General features: G+C 31.9%; 1 long non-coding RNA gene across 8 annotated transcripts in view; it reads right to left on the bottom strand.

The window, feature by feature from the left end:
• Positions 1-263: 263 nt before the first annotated feature.
• The window catches only part of LOC129922326 (uncharacterized), a 28,524-nt gene continuing 12,844 nt past the window's right edge, over positions 264-15,943 (bottom strand). For 7 of the 8 annotated variants that reach the window (XR_008774305.1, XR_008774310.1, XR_008774303.1 and 4 more), the window contains exons 6-8: positions 3,977-5,105; positions 2,670-2,954; positions 264-2,546 (exon numbers count right to left, since the gene is read on the bottom strand). This is a non-coding gene — a long non-coding RNA (uncharacterized LOC129922326). The remainder of the gene's footprint in view (positions 2,547-2,669; positions 2,955-3,976; positions 5,106-15,943) is intronic. The other variant, XR_008774304.1, reaches the window with a different exon arrangement.

The raw sequence follows: 15,943 nt of genomic DNA, 5'->3' as shown, positions 1-15,943 counted from the left end.
GTGAATTATATAGAAGCTTTTCACTGTTTGCTCAACTTTCGTTCTACAACTAAAGCAAGGTAATTATGTATTGTTAGGGACAGGGGTGGTCTCAATGCTGTCTGGAATGATTCAAGAGAATATTAGTATTATGTTAGCATGGCAGGGCCCAAGGTCATATCTAGCCTGCACTAACAAGAAGTTACAGTTGCCAGAAGGTCTACTGGGTGGGTTGTATCTGTGCACCTCAGTCTGTGACCAAAGAAATCAAGAAAGAGAAGAAATAACAAAATGATACTTTAATTCAAATGAGCAAAGCAGCAGTTACAAAACACTGCAGATAAAAAAACAAAAAAATTAGGAAAAGATCTAGTACATAAACATTAGAAGTGGCCATCATTTTAAAACAAACTTTAAAACAAAAAACCGCCAATTATTTTGACAGTTGTTTCAATTAGAAAAATAATGTACCATAATATATAACTATATATATAAAGTAGCTTTACATATAGAAAAAAAACAACAAATTCTGAAACTTAAAGGCAGTTCAAAGTACAGAATAATTAAAACTGACACACTCTGGTCAACAGTACAGGAAACAGCATCGCCCTAACCCATATAATAATAGGCGGAAGTATAAGCATACAGCTTAGCACTAGTCTACAAAAGTAGCAAAAATAAAAATACATAAAAATAGCCCTGAGAGCATCAGTTCACAATTATAAAAAAATGCTTGCATGACCTGTTAATAAAGTCTAGGTCTACTGTTTGTTTTCTTGGTTTTACATGTGTTCCATCAGAAATAGAGATTACATCCTAGCCCTAACCAGGACAGTGAGTGTTCATACCAGAGACTATGGATAGTGGATACCCCCATGATCACCATTAGATAAGACAAAGTGAATTAGTATTTGAAAGTTTTAAATAGACTATGGGGATGAACTCAATGCTATAGTGAAGTCTGACAATATTAAATATTAATATAATCTTTGTTTATGAAACAATTTCTTATTTATGATTTCAGACTAAAACTTAAAATGCATTCATAGCAACACACAAACACATTCATATTAATAACATCATAGAAAATGCTAACAGTTTTATTTTAAATATAATATAACATATTATAATTGATCTAAATAATGTCAAGTCACTATTTACACTATAAAAAGCATAGAACAAATTGTGCATGGATGTGACACTAATGAACATTAATATGATAGCACACAAAAGCAGGAGAGATAATAAATTGAATTAAAAGCATAATGTAGCAAGGCTTTGGTGTTGTGACTCCAATAATAATAATAATATACCACAGCCCCTCCCTCCTCCAAAACAAAAAAGATAAAAAACATTTCACTGAAACAACAAGAAGATTGAGGGGAAAAAAAGGAATATTTAAAAAAAAAAGAACAATGACTGGACTGAATGACAAGATTTACCTAAATATAGAACAAGATACAAGTCCATTATGGTGATTCCACCCAAATAGTTAATACAAAGTACATCACTTGTACCTATATTAGAAATGATTGTTCTACTCATTGTCATCTGTTAGGTTTTCTGACTTTGCGACCACTTCTTGTAATGTAACCTCTTTTTTTTCTTCTTCTAGCCAGCTTTATTGCTGCTGAGCTGTGAGCTCTTTTGCAGACTGTGCCAAGGAAAAAAAGTGTGCTGTTTTCTTCAGTTGTTCAGCACTGCCATACAGGGTGTTGGTTATGTTGGGCTGTAGTGGAAGTAGGGTCTGCCTAAGGTGGGTTAGGGAGGGGCATTCAAAGAGGATATGGTTTACGGTTTCAAAGGGGTGGGCGCAGTGTCTGCAAAGGGGTAGTTGTGTGGAGTTTATTTTCTTCAGGTGGTAATTTAATAGTGGTGTGTGTCCTGTTCTTAGTTGGAAGATTGTAGATTGTTCTTTGCGGGGGAGGAAGTTAATACTGTCCAGTTTGTTAGGCGTAGTCATTTTTCTGTACATGGCTCTGTCTGTGTTTCCTGATGCCCATTGGTTGAGCCACTCCTCTTTGTGATTGTTGACTAACATTGACCTTAGGGTGAGGTAGTTAACAGGTCTATCTGGTTGTTCCATAGATGAACCTGCCTTTGATAGCTTATCTGCCTTTTCATTTCCCATGATGCCAATGTGTCCAGGGATCCACTGTAGTGTGATATTGATATTTAATTTTGATATCATCTGATGGATTATCACAATGAGTGTTGTCAACTCTCTTGGGCTGATGAGGTGCTGCTGTTAAGTGCTTGCAGAGTGGATTGGGAGTCTGTAAAGACAACAATATCTGATGGTGGTTGCACTCCTTCATATAATTTGTTTTCCACTGTCTGTAGTGCTATGGTAATGTAACATAAAGTAGGTGACCACGGGTACTCAGCCTGAGGTTGGGAGAAGATCTGAATTTGAAGTAGCATTAGGGAAATGTTCAGTTCTTTCAGATGCAGGTTCCCTCACAAAAAAAGGCTCTAAATGATGGTAGAAAAGGAAACAATCTCTTATGTATCTACTGTGTCTGTGTCTTTGCCTCTAGGAATTGTTTTCCCTCTCAAGATGTTCACTGTAAAGAGAACAAAAATTGATCAAAACATTTTCATAGTCAGTGAAACACAAAACTTGGCAAAGATTTACTTAGAGGTTTAGTATAAAAACAATATTAATTGATATACATAGCTTTGCTTACCTTTTTATTCCATACATCTCTTGATGAATATTTTGGTTTACATTTCATCTTCATGTCAGTCTACATCTTCATCATGTCAGCCTACATCTTCATGTTGGTCTACATCTTCATGTTGGTCTACATCTTCATCATGCTGGTCTACATCTTCATCATGCTGGTCTACATCTTCATCATGCTGGTCTACATCTTCATCATGCTGGTCTACATCTTCATCATGCTGGTCTACATCTTTATCATGTTGGTCTACATCTTCATCATGTTGGTCTACATCTTCATCATGTTGGTCTAAATAAGAATAAGAAAAACTTTTGCCTTGAAAAAGGAAAAAAAAAATTCTATTCCTTTTCTTTTCATGTTCAATAAAACTATTCTGATGATGCAGCTTTATGTTTTAACTTAGTATTTTATGAATAAACTTTAAAGAAAAAAAAATACACTCAAGACACCTACTACAGCAGCAAAGAATAACTACCCAAATTAAGTGAAAAAAAAATGTAAGTTTTATTAAGCCTTTAAATTCTAAGGAATTTATTGAAGATTTTCAATTATGCCAAAAAACTAGAAATAACTAGCTATTTAGTGTATCTAATGTACAGAATACAGAAAGCTTTAATATTTAGAGTGAAAATTCTGCTATAAAGTTTGTGCTTTTCTAGAAAATAAAATCACAACTTTTTAAGTTCTTTTGCTTGTAGTCCAAACTAATTTGTTTTGTTTAGTTGGCAATAGCAATCTTTCCAAATAGCTACAGAGACTGTCTAGATTGTTTCAAATTCTCTAGGTTTATTCTTTTTATATATTCTTTTATTTGATCTCACTTTCTTTATATTGCTTCAGCCAATCTCTATATTGTTTGCTCTCCTTTTTCTATCCTTATGTATTGTATTTCTTTTAGAATGTACTTAAAAATCTAAATGTAAGCAAAGAGCAAATTATCAAGTTTAAAATTCCCACGAGATAAGATCCAAACAAATGAAAATTCAGTTTGATTACAATTATCCTTAGGATTACCACTATAACAATGACAATATAGATGCAAACAGGAACAACATTCACACACAAAACATATAAACACTCAGTCTTATACAGCCAGTGCTTAATGAACTAAGTTTCTCAGTGATGTGACAAATATGACTATGAAACACACTGACAGAAAGTAGAGTAAAAGAATAATAAAATCTTTCTGTTCTAGCCTTAATGAAGAGGAGGCGACCACTTTATCCAGATCTGATGTAACTGGTTTAGTGGCTGCAGATCGTCCTCAAGAATGCATAAATGAGATCAGATAATGTTTCAACATTACTTACATGTACACTGCACTTGCTTGATATTCTTGTCAAATGTTTGACATGTTTTGAATGTTTCTTGAGAGCTGAAGAGAATCTACTTCCTTGACCAAATGTCCAGCAGAATAAATGTCATTAGGCAAGATATGAGCATCAAGATGACCACACACAGTCCAGCACACATATCACATGACCAGGCAGCCATCCATTCTTATGAGAAGACAAAGTCTTAGTGTAGTGACCTCTTTTGCTTGAATTTTTTCTTGTAACTTAGTGCACAAAATAATTGAGAACTGAAATGACTTCAACAAAATATTATGAAAATCTAGGAGACAAAAAAATGCTAAGTAAAGGAAAAATGACAATTATAATACACATTTTGTTAATGTTTTATTTCATGTCAGTTCTCTGCAATTCTATAGAATTTGAAGAGTTAGAGCATGAATAAGATGATAATTCCCCTCTCCCTTTTCAAGTTAGTTGTTAGTAACACCAGGTTAGTAGCAACAAAATCATGTAGAAATAGATATGGCTTTATTTAATTTAGTCTGACTGTTGTTGACTTGTAGCACCAAACTGCTGGTAGGCAACTAAACTGTTGAAGGCATAATATATCTTAGCTAATAAGAACTTGAACAACTTCCTAGTGAACGAAACTAAATATAACATTTATAATACTTGTGATCACATGAAATAAATGTAGTAGAGACTTAAGTAATAAAATTTCTTACAATCTAACTCACTACAATAACACAACCTTTCAGTCTTACATTCTGGAGTCGTCTCCCCTAAGACCAAGTGAAGACAATGCCACTTTTGCATCATTCACATCCAATCGCTAACCTCTTTCCACAGTCACCATAAAAACACACACACACCCACTCCATAACACTTCTGCTTGTCCAACATTCTTTCACTGAATCAAGCCACAAGCATCCTACTTGTCCATATGTTAGACTTTGCAATGACCATGTTTTTAATCATACTAGTTACATTTAGCAGACACTCTGGCACATATTGGAAATAATAGTGCAAATATTATGACTAATCAAGCTTTAAAAAACTCTAAATTAGATTCTTATTTCTGTACCTTGATATCTGTCAACAAAAACAACTGATACATTTGAACCTAAGGAAGAACAAAAAGAATCTGAAATATAAAGTTGTGTAACAAAAAGTTGAGAGTTCATGGTAACAAAACTTAATACATAGATATAAATTCCAGATATAGGCGAGAACCTAAAAAATTGCAATTTAATTTTGTAGCTTGATATCTGTTAACAAAAAATTAAACTTCAGTAAAAAGAAGTGTGATTAAACATTTCAAATATATAAATTCATATGTTGCTAATGACACTGAAAAAAAAAGTGTTTCTGGGAGTAATAAACAGGACTACACATTTGTAAAAACACTGCAGATTATGTATAATATATAATAACCATAATCATATATATATATTTATTTATTTATAACGGTAATCAAAACTAACATAATATAATATAATATAAAGAGAGAGAGAGAGTTGAATGAATACTTGATGTGCCCCAACAGTTAATAGGACACTTGAGGTGCCACATAAGTTAAAAAGACAAGCAGTAGTTAGGACACTTGTGGTGCCCCAACAACTGATAGGACACACATGAGGTGAACAACAGTTGGTATGATGGATGAGGTGCCCAACAATTGATACGACAGAGTGCCCCAACAATAAGACCATTGAGTTGTTAGGATGAATGAGATGCCCCATGATAGGATACTTTAGGTAGCCCAACAGTGTTAATAGGAGACTTGTGGTGACCTAACAGTTGGTAGGAAAGAAGAGGTGCCTTACCAACTGATAGGATATTGAGGTGCCCCAACAGTTATAAGGACATTTGAGGTACCTAAAAAGGTGCCCTACCAAACAATAGGACAAGAGGTGCCCTACAAATTGATAGGACACTAGAGGTGCTCTACCAATTGATAGGATGCTTGAGGTGCCCTACCAATTGATAGGATATTGAGGTGCCCCAACAGTTATAAGGACATTTGAGGTGCCTAAAAAGGTGTTGAAAAACTTGTGGTGCCCCAACAGCTGATTGGACAGACTTGAGGTGGACAACAGTTGGTATGATCGATGAGGTGCCTAACAATTGATAGGACATTTGGAATGCCCAAACAATTGATAGAACACTTGGAGTGCCCAAAAATAAGAATATTGAAGTGCCCAACAGTTGTTAGGATAAATGAGATGCCCCAACAAATGATAGGACATTTGAAGTGCTTCAACAATAGATACAATACCTAAGGTGCCTCTAGAGTTAAAAGGATATTTGAGGTGCCCAAACAGTCGTTAGGACACTTGTGGTGCCCCAATAACTGATAGGACACACTTGAGGTGCCCAACAGTTGGTATGAGGGATGAAGTATTCCAACAATTGATGACCATATAGGTGCCCAACAGTTGGAAGGTATTGATATTTTTTGTTTTTGGCACATCAGCACAATTAAGGCTATGTCATGCCCATAATCTCTCAAGGGTTATTCCCCCTTCATAGCTCAAGAGCTAAGTTTTATACAGTTGGTTCATTAAAAACAAGATTCATTCACAAATCAGATGGTGAAAATAGTAAAAATTTACATAAATTAATAAAAATCTATTTTAAATATTACATATTCACAATTGCTTTGCCCTATCACAAATCAAACACTTGTAGACAGTTGAAGGATGAAAAAGGTGCCGTAAAAATTGACCAGACACTTCAGGTGCACCAACAATTAATTAGTAAATAGTATATTGAAGTTGGACAGTGATTGTAAATTTTGACACAGGCAGACAATATTTTTATGCCAATGTATATTAAATATCTCATCAAGTAATAGTCAGTAATTATGTGCAGTACAAGTATATATGTTGCATTGAAGTTGAACTGCAATTGTAAATTTTGACACAGGCAGACAGTACATTTGTGTATATTATATATCTCATTAGTAAATAGTATGTAAACACTCGTAGACAGATGAAGTCAATAATTTTATGCCAATGTATATTATATATCTCATCAAGTAATAGTCAGTAATTTTGTGCAGTACAAGTATATATATTGCATTGAAGTTGAACTGTAATTGTAAATTTTGACCCAGGCAGACAGTACATTTGTGTATATTATATATCTCATTAGTAAATAGTATGTAAACACTCGTAGACAGATGAAGTCAATAATTTTATGCCAATGTATATTATATATCTCATCAAGTAATAGTCAGTAATTTTGTGCAGTACAAGTATATATATTGCATTGAAGTTGAACTGTAATTGTAAATTTTGACACAGGCAGACAGTACATTTGTGTATATTATATATCTCATTAGTAAATAGTATGTAAACACTTGTAGACAGTTGAAGGATGAAAAAGTGCCCCAAAAAATAAACCAGACACTTCAGGTGCACCAACAATTAATTAGTAAATAGTATATTGAAGTTGGACAGTGATTGTAAATTTTGACACAGGCAGACAATATTTTTATGCCAATGTATATTATATATCTCATCAAGTAATAGTCAGTAATTTTGTGCAGTACAAGTATATATATTGCATTGAAGTTGAACTGTAATTGTAAAATTTAACCCAGGCAGACAGTACATTTGTGTATATTATATATCTCATTAGTAAATAGTATGTAAACACTCCTAGACAGTTGAAGGATGAAAAAGTGCCCCAAAAAATAAACCAGACACTTCAGGTGCACCAACAATTAATTAGTAAATAGTATATTGAAGTTGGACACTTATTGTAAATTTTGACACAGGCAGACAATATTTTTATGCCAATGTATATTATATATCTCATCAAGTAATAGTCAGTAATTATGTGCAGTACAAGTATATATATTGCATTAAAGTTGAACTGCAATTGTAAATTTTGACACAGGCAGACAGTACATTTGTGTATATTATATATCTCATTAGTAAATAGTATGTAAACACTCGTAGACAGATGAAGTCAATAATTTTATGCCAATGTATATTATATATCTCATCAAGTAATAGTCAGTAATTTTGTGCAGTACAAGTATATATATTGCATTGAAGTTGAACTGTAATTGTAAATTTTGACCCAGGCAGACAGTACATTTGTGTATATTATATATCTCATTAGTAAATAGTATGTAAACACTCGTAGACAGATGAAGTCAATAATTTTATGCCAATGTATATTATATATCTCATCAAGTAATAGTCAGTAATTTTGTGCAGTACAAGTATATATATTGCATTGAAGTTGAACTGTAATTGTAAATTTTGACACAGGCAGACAGTACATTTGTGTGTATATTATATATCTCATTAGTAAATAGTATGTAAACACTTGTAGACAGTTGAAGGATGAAAAAGTGCCCCAAAAAATCAACCAGACACTTCAGGTGCACCAACAATTAATTAGTAAATAGTATATTGAAGTTGGACAGTGATTGTAAATTTTGACACAGGCAGACAATATTTTTATGCCAATGTATATTATATATCTCATCAAGTAATAGTCAGTAATTTTGTGCAGTACAAGTATATATATTGCATTGAAGTTGAACTGTAATTGTAAAATTTAACCCAGGCAGACAGTACATTTGTGTATATTATATATCTCATTAGTAAATAGTATGTAAACACTCCTAGACAGTTGAAGGATGAAAAAGTGCCCCAAAAAATAAACCAGACACTTCAGGTGCACCAACAATTAATTAGTAAATAGTATATTGAAGTTGGACACTTATTGTAAATTTTGACACAGGCAGACAATATTTTTATGCCAATGTATATTATATATCTCATCAAGTAATAGTCAGTAATTATGTGCAGTACAAGTATATATATTGCATTAAAGTTGAACTGCAATTGTAAATTTTGACACAGGCAGACAGTACATTTGTGTATATTATATATCTCATTAGTAAATAGTATGTAAACACTTGTAGACAGTTGAAGGATGAAAAAGTGCCCCAAAAAATCAACCAGACACTTCAGGTGCACCAACAATTAATTAGTAAATAGTATATTGAAGTTGGACACTTATTGTAAATTTTGACACAGGCAGACAATATTTTTATGCCAATGCATATTATATATCTCATCAAGTAATAGTCAGTAATTATGTGCAGTACAAGTATATATATTGCATTGAAGTTGAACTGCAATTGTAAATTTTGACACAGGCAGACAGTACATTTGTGTATATTATATATCTCATTAGTAAATAGTATGTAAACACTTGTAGACAGTTGAAGGATGAAAAAGTGCCCCAAAAAATCAACCAGACACTTCAGGTGCACCAACAATTAATTAGTAAATAGTATATTGAAGTTGGACAGTGATTGTAAATTTTGACACAGGCAGACAATATTTTTATGCCAATGTATATTATATATCTCATCAAGTAATAGTCAGTAATTTTGTGCAGTACAAGTATATATATTGCATTGAAGTTGAACTGTAATTGTAAAATTTAACCCAGGCAGACAGTACATTTGTGTATATTATATATCTAATTAGTAAATAGTATGTAAACACTCCTAGACAGTTGAAGGATGAAAAAGTGCCCCAAAAAATAAACCAGACACTTCAGGTGCACCAACAATTAATTAGTAAATAGTATATTGAAGTTGGACACTTATTGTAAATTTTGACACAGGCAGACAATATTTTTATGCCAATGTATATTATATATCTCATCAAGTAATAGTCAGTAATTATGTGCAGTACAAGTATATATATTGCATTAAAGTTGAACTGCAATTGTAAATTTTGACACAGGCAGACAGTACATTTGTGTATATTATATATCTCATTAGTAAATAGTATGTAAACACTTGTAGACAGTTGAAGGATGAAAAAGTGCCCCAAAAAATCAACCAGACACTTCAGGTGCACCAACAATTAATTAGTAAATAGTATATTGAAGTTGGACACTTATTGTAAATTTTGACACAGGCAGACAATATTTTTATGCCAATGCATATTATATATCTCATCAAGTAATAGTCAGTAATTATGTGCAGTACAAGTATATATATTGCATTGAAGTTGAACTGTAATTGTAAATTTTGACCCAGGCAGACAGTACATTTGTGTATATTATATATCTCATTAGTAAATAGTATGTAAACACTCGTAGACAGATGAAGTCAATAATTTTATGCCAATGTATATTATATATCTCATCAAGTAATAGTCAGTAATTTTGTGCAGTACAAGTATATATATTGCATTGAAGTTGAACTGTAATTGTAAATTTTGACACAGGCAGACAGTACATTTGTGTATATTATATATCTCATTAGTAAATAGTATGTAAACACTTGTAGACAGTTGAAGGATGAAAAAGTGCCCCAAAAAATCAACCAGACACTTCAGGTGCACCAACAATTAATTAGTAAATAGTATATTGAAGTTGGACAGTGATTGTAAATTTTGACACAGGCAGACAATATTTTTATGCCAATGTATATTATATATCTCATCAAGTAATAGTCAGTAATTATGTGCAGTACAAGTATATATATTGCATTGAAGTTGAACTGCAATTGTAAATTTTGACACAGGCAGACAGTACATTTGTGTATATTATATATCTCATTAGTAAATAGTATGTAAACACTTGTAGACAGTTGAAGGATGAAAAAGTGCCCCAAAAAATAAACCAGACACTTCAGGTGCACCAACAATTAATTAGTAAATAGTATATTGAAGTTGGACAGTGATTGTAAATTTTGACACAGGCAGACAATATTTTTATGCCAATGTATATTATATATCTCATCAAGTAATAGTCAGTAATTATGTGCAGTACAAGTATATATATTGCATTGAAGTTGAACTGCAATTGTAAATTTTGACACAGGCAGACAGTACATTTGTGTATATTATATATCTCATTAGTAAATAGTATGTAAACACTTGTAGACAGTTGAAGGATGAAAAAGTGCCCCAAAAAATAAACCAGACACTTCAGGTGCACCAACAATTAATTAGTAAATAGTATATTGAAGTTGGACAGTGATTGTAAATTTTGACACAGGCAGACAATATTTTTATGCCAATGTATATTATATATCTCATCAAGTAATAGTCAGTAATTATGTGCAGTACAAGTATATATATATTGCATTGAAGTTGAACTGTAATTGTAAAATTTAACCCAGGCAGACAGTACATTTGTGTATATTATATATCTCATTAGTAAATAGTATGTAAACACTCCTAGACAGTTGAAAAATGATAAAGGTGCCCCAAAAATTGACCAGACACTTCAGTTGCACCAACAATTAATTAGTAAATAGTATATTGAAGTTGGACAGTGATTGTAAATAGTATGTAAACACTTGTAGACAGTTGAAGGATGAAAAAGTGCCCCAAAAAATCAACCAGACACTTCAGGTGCACCAACAATTAATTAGTAAATAGTATATTGAAGTTGGACAGTGATTGTAAATTTTGACACAGGCAGACAATATTTTTATGCCAATGTATATTAAATATCTCATCAAGTAATAGTCAGTAATTATGTGCAGTACAAGTATATATATTGCATTGAAGTTGAACTGCAATTGTAAATTTTGACACAGGCAGACAGTACATTTGTGTATATTATATATCTCATCAAATAATAGTAATTTTGTGCAGTACAAGTATATATATTGTATTGAAGTTGGACAGTAATTGTAAATTTGGACACAGGCAGTAATTTTGTGCTGATATATATTATATAACTCAAGTAACAGTATATATATTTATATATACATTCTATTGAAGTTGGACAGTGAAAAGATTAAGAAGCACTCTTCAAAGTGATGAGCTATATCAGTGCTAGTATTCAATGACATTACAGGAAGATAATCAGTATTGAAATATTTTACTGATAATTTTGATTTTCATTTTTAATTTTTATGTTCTATATTTAGAAAGCTGTTGACAGTATTGTTCTTGTCAAAATTTGGTATCACTGATATTGTGTCCTTGTTAAATTTTGTCTTTTTTCAATGTGTAAAAAAAATATATATATATGATCAGAACATAAGGTTTTAGAGGTCGCAGATTTAACACTGTGGATTTTTGTGTTTAGACTATTGTTTATTTTAATGTTTACATTGTATTAATATTGTGCACAATTTCTTGGGGTCTTTAAGTCATTTTTATTTATATTTGTAAGTATATGTAGTATTTCTTGAAAATTTTCTGTCTTTTTCCTGCTGTGCTTGTTTGTTTTTATATATAGACCAAATCATGCTTTTGGAACAGGATGTGCTTTAGGGTAAGAGAGTGAGGTCAATGTGTTGCTCGAATCCTCCTCAATTTAATCAAAGTTTTCAGTGCACTGAGTCATCATATCATCATTTATATAATTGTAACATTTTGGTATAAACTTTGTTACATTTTTTTTTTACATTATAATATTTTATTAATTTTGTTTTCTCTTTCTATATGACAAAATAATATATTGTAAAGACATAATAATTGATTATGACATTGATTATTAGATTGTTGACAATTTAGTGTGTTATGTTAATCACAATAGTATTGGCTTGATAATATTGTCAGTGATTGTAAACTATAAAAGATATTAGATATCATTATTATCTATAAAAAAAGTACAGAATGCATTGGTACATTTGATAAGTATTAATAGATACATGGATGGATATACTGAAGTAAAGAAAGTTGCTGAATTGTTTGGTCTTAAAGATGAAGAAAAGAAAGATGTTTTGACATAAATGGAAAGGAAAGAAAATCAAGTTGATATTTTAAAGAGTTGGCGAGAGCACAAAGAGAAGAGAGAAATGCAACTAGATGCTGAAAGAAATTAAAAGGAAGCAAAACCAGACAAAGAATCAGAAATTAAAAAAAAAAAAAAAAACTGAAAAATAAAAGCTGCAATTCCAAACAAGGGAGACAAAACAGAAACTACCAAGCGTGAACATATAGAGAATATTTACAAAGCACAAAGAGAAGAGAGAAATGCAACTAGATGCTGTAAGAAATTAAAAGGAAGCAAAACCAGACAAAGAATCAGAAATTAAAAAAAAAAAAAAAATGAAAAATAAAAGCTGCAATTCCAAACAAGGGAGACAAAACAGAAACTACCAAGCATGAACATATAGAGAATATTTACAAAGCACAAAGAGAAGAGAGAAATGCAACTAGATGCTGAAAGAAATTAAAAGGAAGCAAAACCAGACAAAGAATCAGAAATTAAAAAAAAAACAACTGAAAAATAAAAGCTGCAATTCAAAACAAGGGAGACAAAACAGAAACTACCAAGCGTGAACATAAAGAGAATATTTATAGGCAAAAAATGAGGGACCTTAAAGAAACTGATGAAATACTGAAGTTATTTTCAGACTATCTGTAAAACTTGCAATTACAATGAAGATACTTGTTCTAATATATTCATATGTAAACTAAGAGGCAAGACTTTGAGTGTTATTAACTCATTAATAGAGAGAACAAAGAAAGAAATGCATCCTGTTAAAAGCAATATTATTGGAATCTAGATCACCAAAGAGAAATTTATTATCAACATTAAAGACAAGAATCTAATTCTCCAAAAATATAATGTACCAAGAAATAGATAAGGAATTGGAAATCAGAATAGGTAACAAAGCAATAATGTTAATACAAATGAAGTTCCAACCTACAGTATATAATATTGAAGTAAAACTGGAATTTTTTCCAGCATATGTTAATGGTGTACTAGTGAAATATACCACAGTCACTAATGATAAACATGTTAAAACAAGATACTATGACAGGTATAACTAAGAAAATATAACAGGTATAACTAAGATAATATGACATGTAAAACTAAGGAAATATGACAGGTAAAACTAAGAAAATATGACAGGTAAAACTAAGAAAATATGATGGGTAACAGTAAGAAAATTATGCTGGCAAAACAACAAGATATCATGTCCAATAGCATTTATTGACTGCCCATGGATAACAGAAAGAATCACAGCTATGGTGATGAAAAATGTTTGTCCCCTGATTATTGGAAATATTCATTGTTACCATGTTCATCTTTCACCTCACCAAAAAAGACTGCTTTTGGCATACGTTCATCACCCATATGGAATACATGCCCTGCCCAGCATAACTGTCAGACCAAAAGAAGTCTCTCTATTTATAAGACACAGAAGAGAGCACATGGTTGCATGCGGCTTCAGAGTGAGAACGCTAGAGGTCACTTACAAAGGCAATGATAACTACTGAATTGATGATAGAACTACTCCTGGCTACTCTCCATTTGAATTGATAATTGGATGCAATCCAAAGAGTCCTTTAACAATATTTTTTTAAAAGTTAATTGGAGGCTATATGTTATTAAAGAATGAATTTGAATTTGTAAATAAAGTAAGAGAAAACAGTTATTTTACTTCTAAAGTAGCAAGAGCTAATTCAGATAAGCAATGAAGAAGACAAAGGAACATAAAAAGTTAACACTGCAACATGAGAAGGCTGATAGAAGATTAAGTTTTTGTGTGGTTGGATTACTGGAAAAATTAAAAGATCTGAAATGGAACTTTATAATTATAAAAAAAAAATATGAAATGGAACTTTATAATTATAAAAAAAAAAAAGTCAATTATATGATCAATATTCATGTCGATGGAAATGTGGTTCAGTCTTAGGTTTAGTACTATTTTTAATGTACATAAATAATTTACCAAATTGCATAAGTTCAGGAACAAAAGTCAGATTGTTTCCAGACAATTGAATAATATATAAAACAATAAAAACAACTCAAGATACAGAAATTTTACAAAGAAAATTAGATGAATTACAAAAAAGGGAATCACATTGGAGCATGTCTTTACATCCAGAAAAATGTCAGTTATTTATAGTAACAAAAAAACTAAAACATATTAATTTCACTTATCTCATTTATGGCAATAACTCAAGCTCAGATAGGAAAAACCTACCAAGTGTGCAGCCAAACATTAAGGACTCACCACCCACAAAGGAAAAGTCCTAAGCTAATGACAGTAAATTTATCAATTAAATGTGTTTCTCCACAACTACTTAATTGCAAGTGCAAATGTTGATTAGTGTGCGTTGCATCACGAGCGGCGATATTTCCTTTGATGGACACGTTCATATGTTCCTTGAGTGTGACTTAATTATTGTTACAAACCTTCCATCGGAATATAAATGAAGACGTCTAACACAGTTATACATCCTTATGAATTTCTTTTTTAAGCACTCAAAGAATGATTTCACTGGGAATCGCAAATACATTTTGATCACCACATTAAGTGCAGAGATGAAAAATCTGCGAATTATCACACATTTGTACACAAACGTTTGTAGATATCCTCATCACAATTAAATAGAGATGTTTCGAAACATCACTGGTTACATCGCTTCACAATGTCTCAGTGGATGAGAGATGAGCGTGATACAAACGACACAAATCCCAACTGTTCCTGCACAATCATATACATCTGATGGCTTCTATTTTCATCCTTTTTTTTTAAACATTTGTTTTGCAAACGTGCATCAGTTGAATAGCTGGAGCCCAATAAAAAGTTTCAGGCTTGCATTTTCGGCTGACTCCTGTTTTGAGCTTGTCGACCGACAACTTCATTTTGATGAACTGACTGTAACAATATTTTTGATGACGTCGTGTTAAATCTATTGAAGGTGGTCTACAAGCATCCGGTTTGAGGGCTGAAGCAGCCTCACAAACTTCGCACTCAACTAATGTCGAGTGAGTTGAATCAGCCTCAAAGCTTGCACTCAACTAATTATGTCCCAACTATTATTCAACTGAACTGAAATAACCGGTTATTTCACAAACTCATTCTTCTATGATATTTTTATAATGCCTTTAAACATTCCAAGTTATGATGATGCTTTGTCCAAGGCATTGTAGCACGTGAAAAAAGCAAAACAAGAAAAAGGATGTGCACTGCTGGGTTGTCTACAAATGCACACAGACATAACCAACTATTTT

Source organism: Biomphalaria glabrata, chromosome 13 (genome assembly GCF_947242115.1).
Source record: "Biomphalaria glabrata chromosome 13, xgBioGlab47.1, whole genome shotgun sequence".
Taxonomy (NCBI): Eukaryota; Metazoa; Mollusca; class Gastropoda; family Planorbidae; genus Biomphalaria; species Biomphalaria glabrata.
Note: the sequence above shows the minus strand (reverse complement) of the source record. Positions and strands in the feature narration are given on the sequence as shown.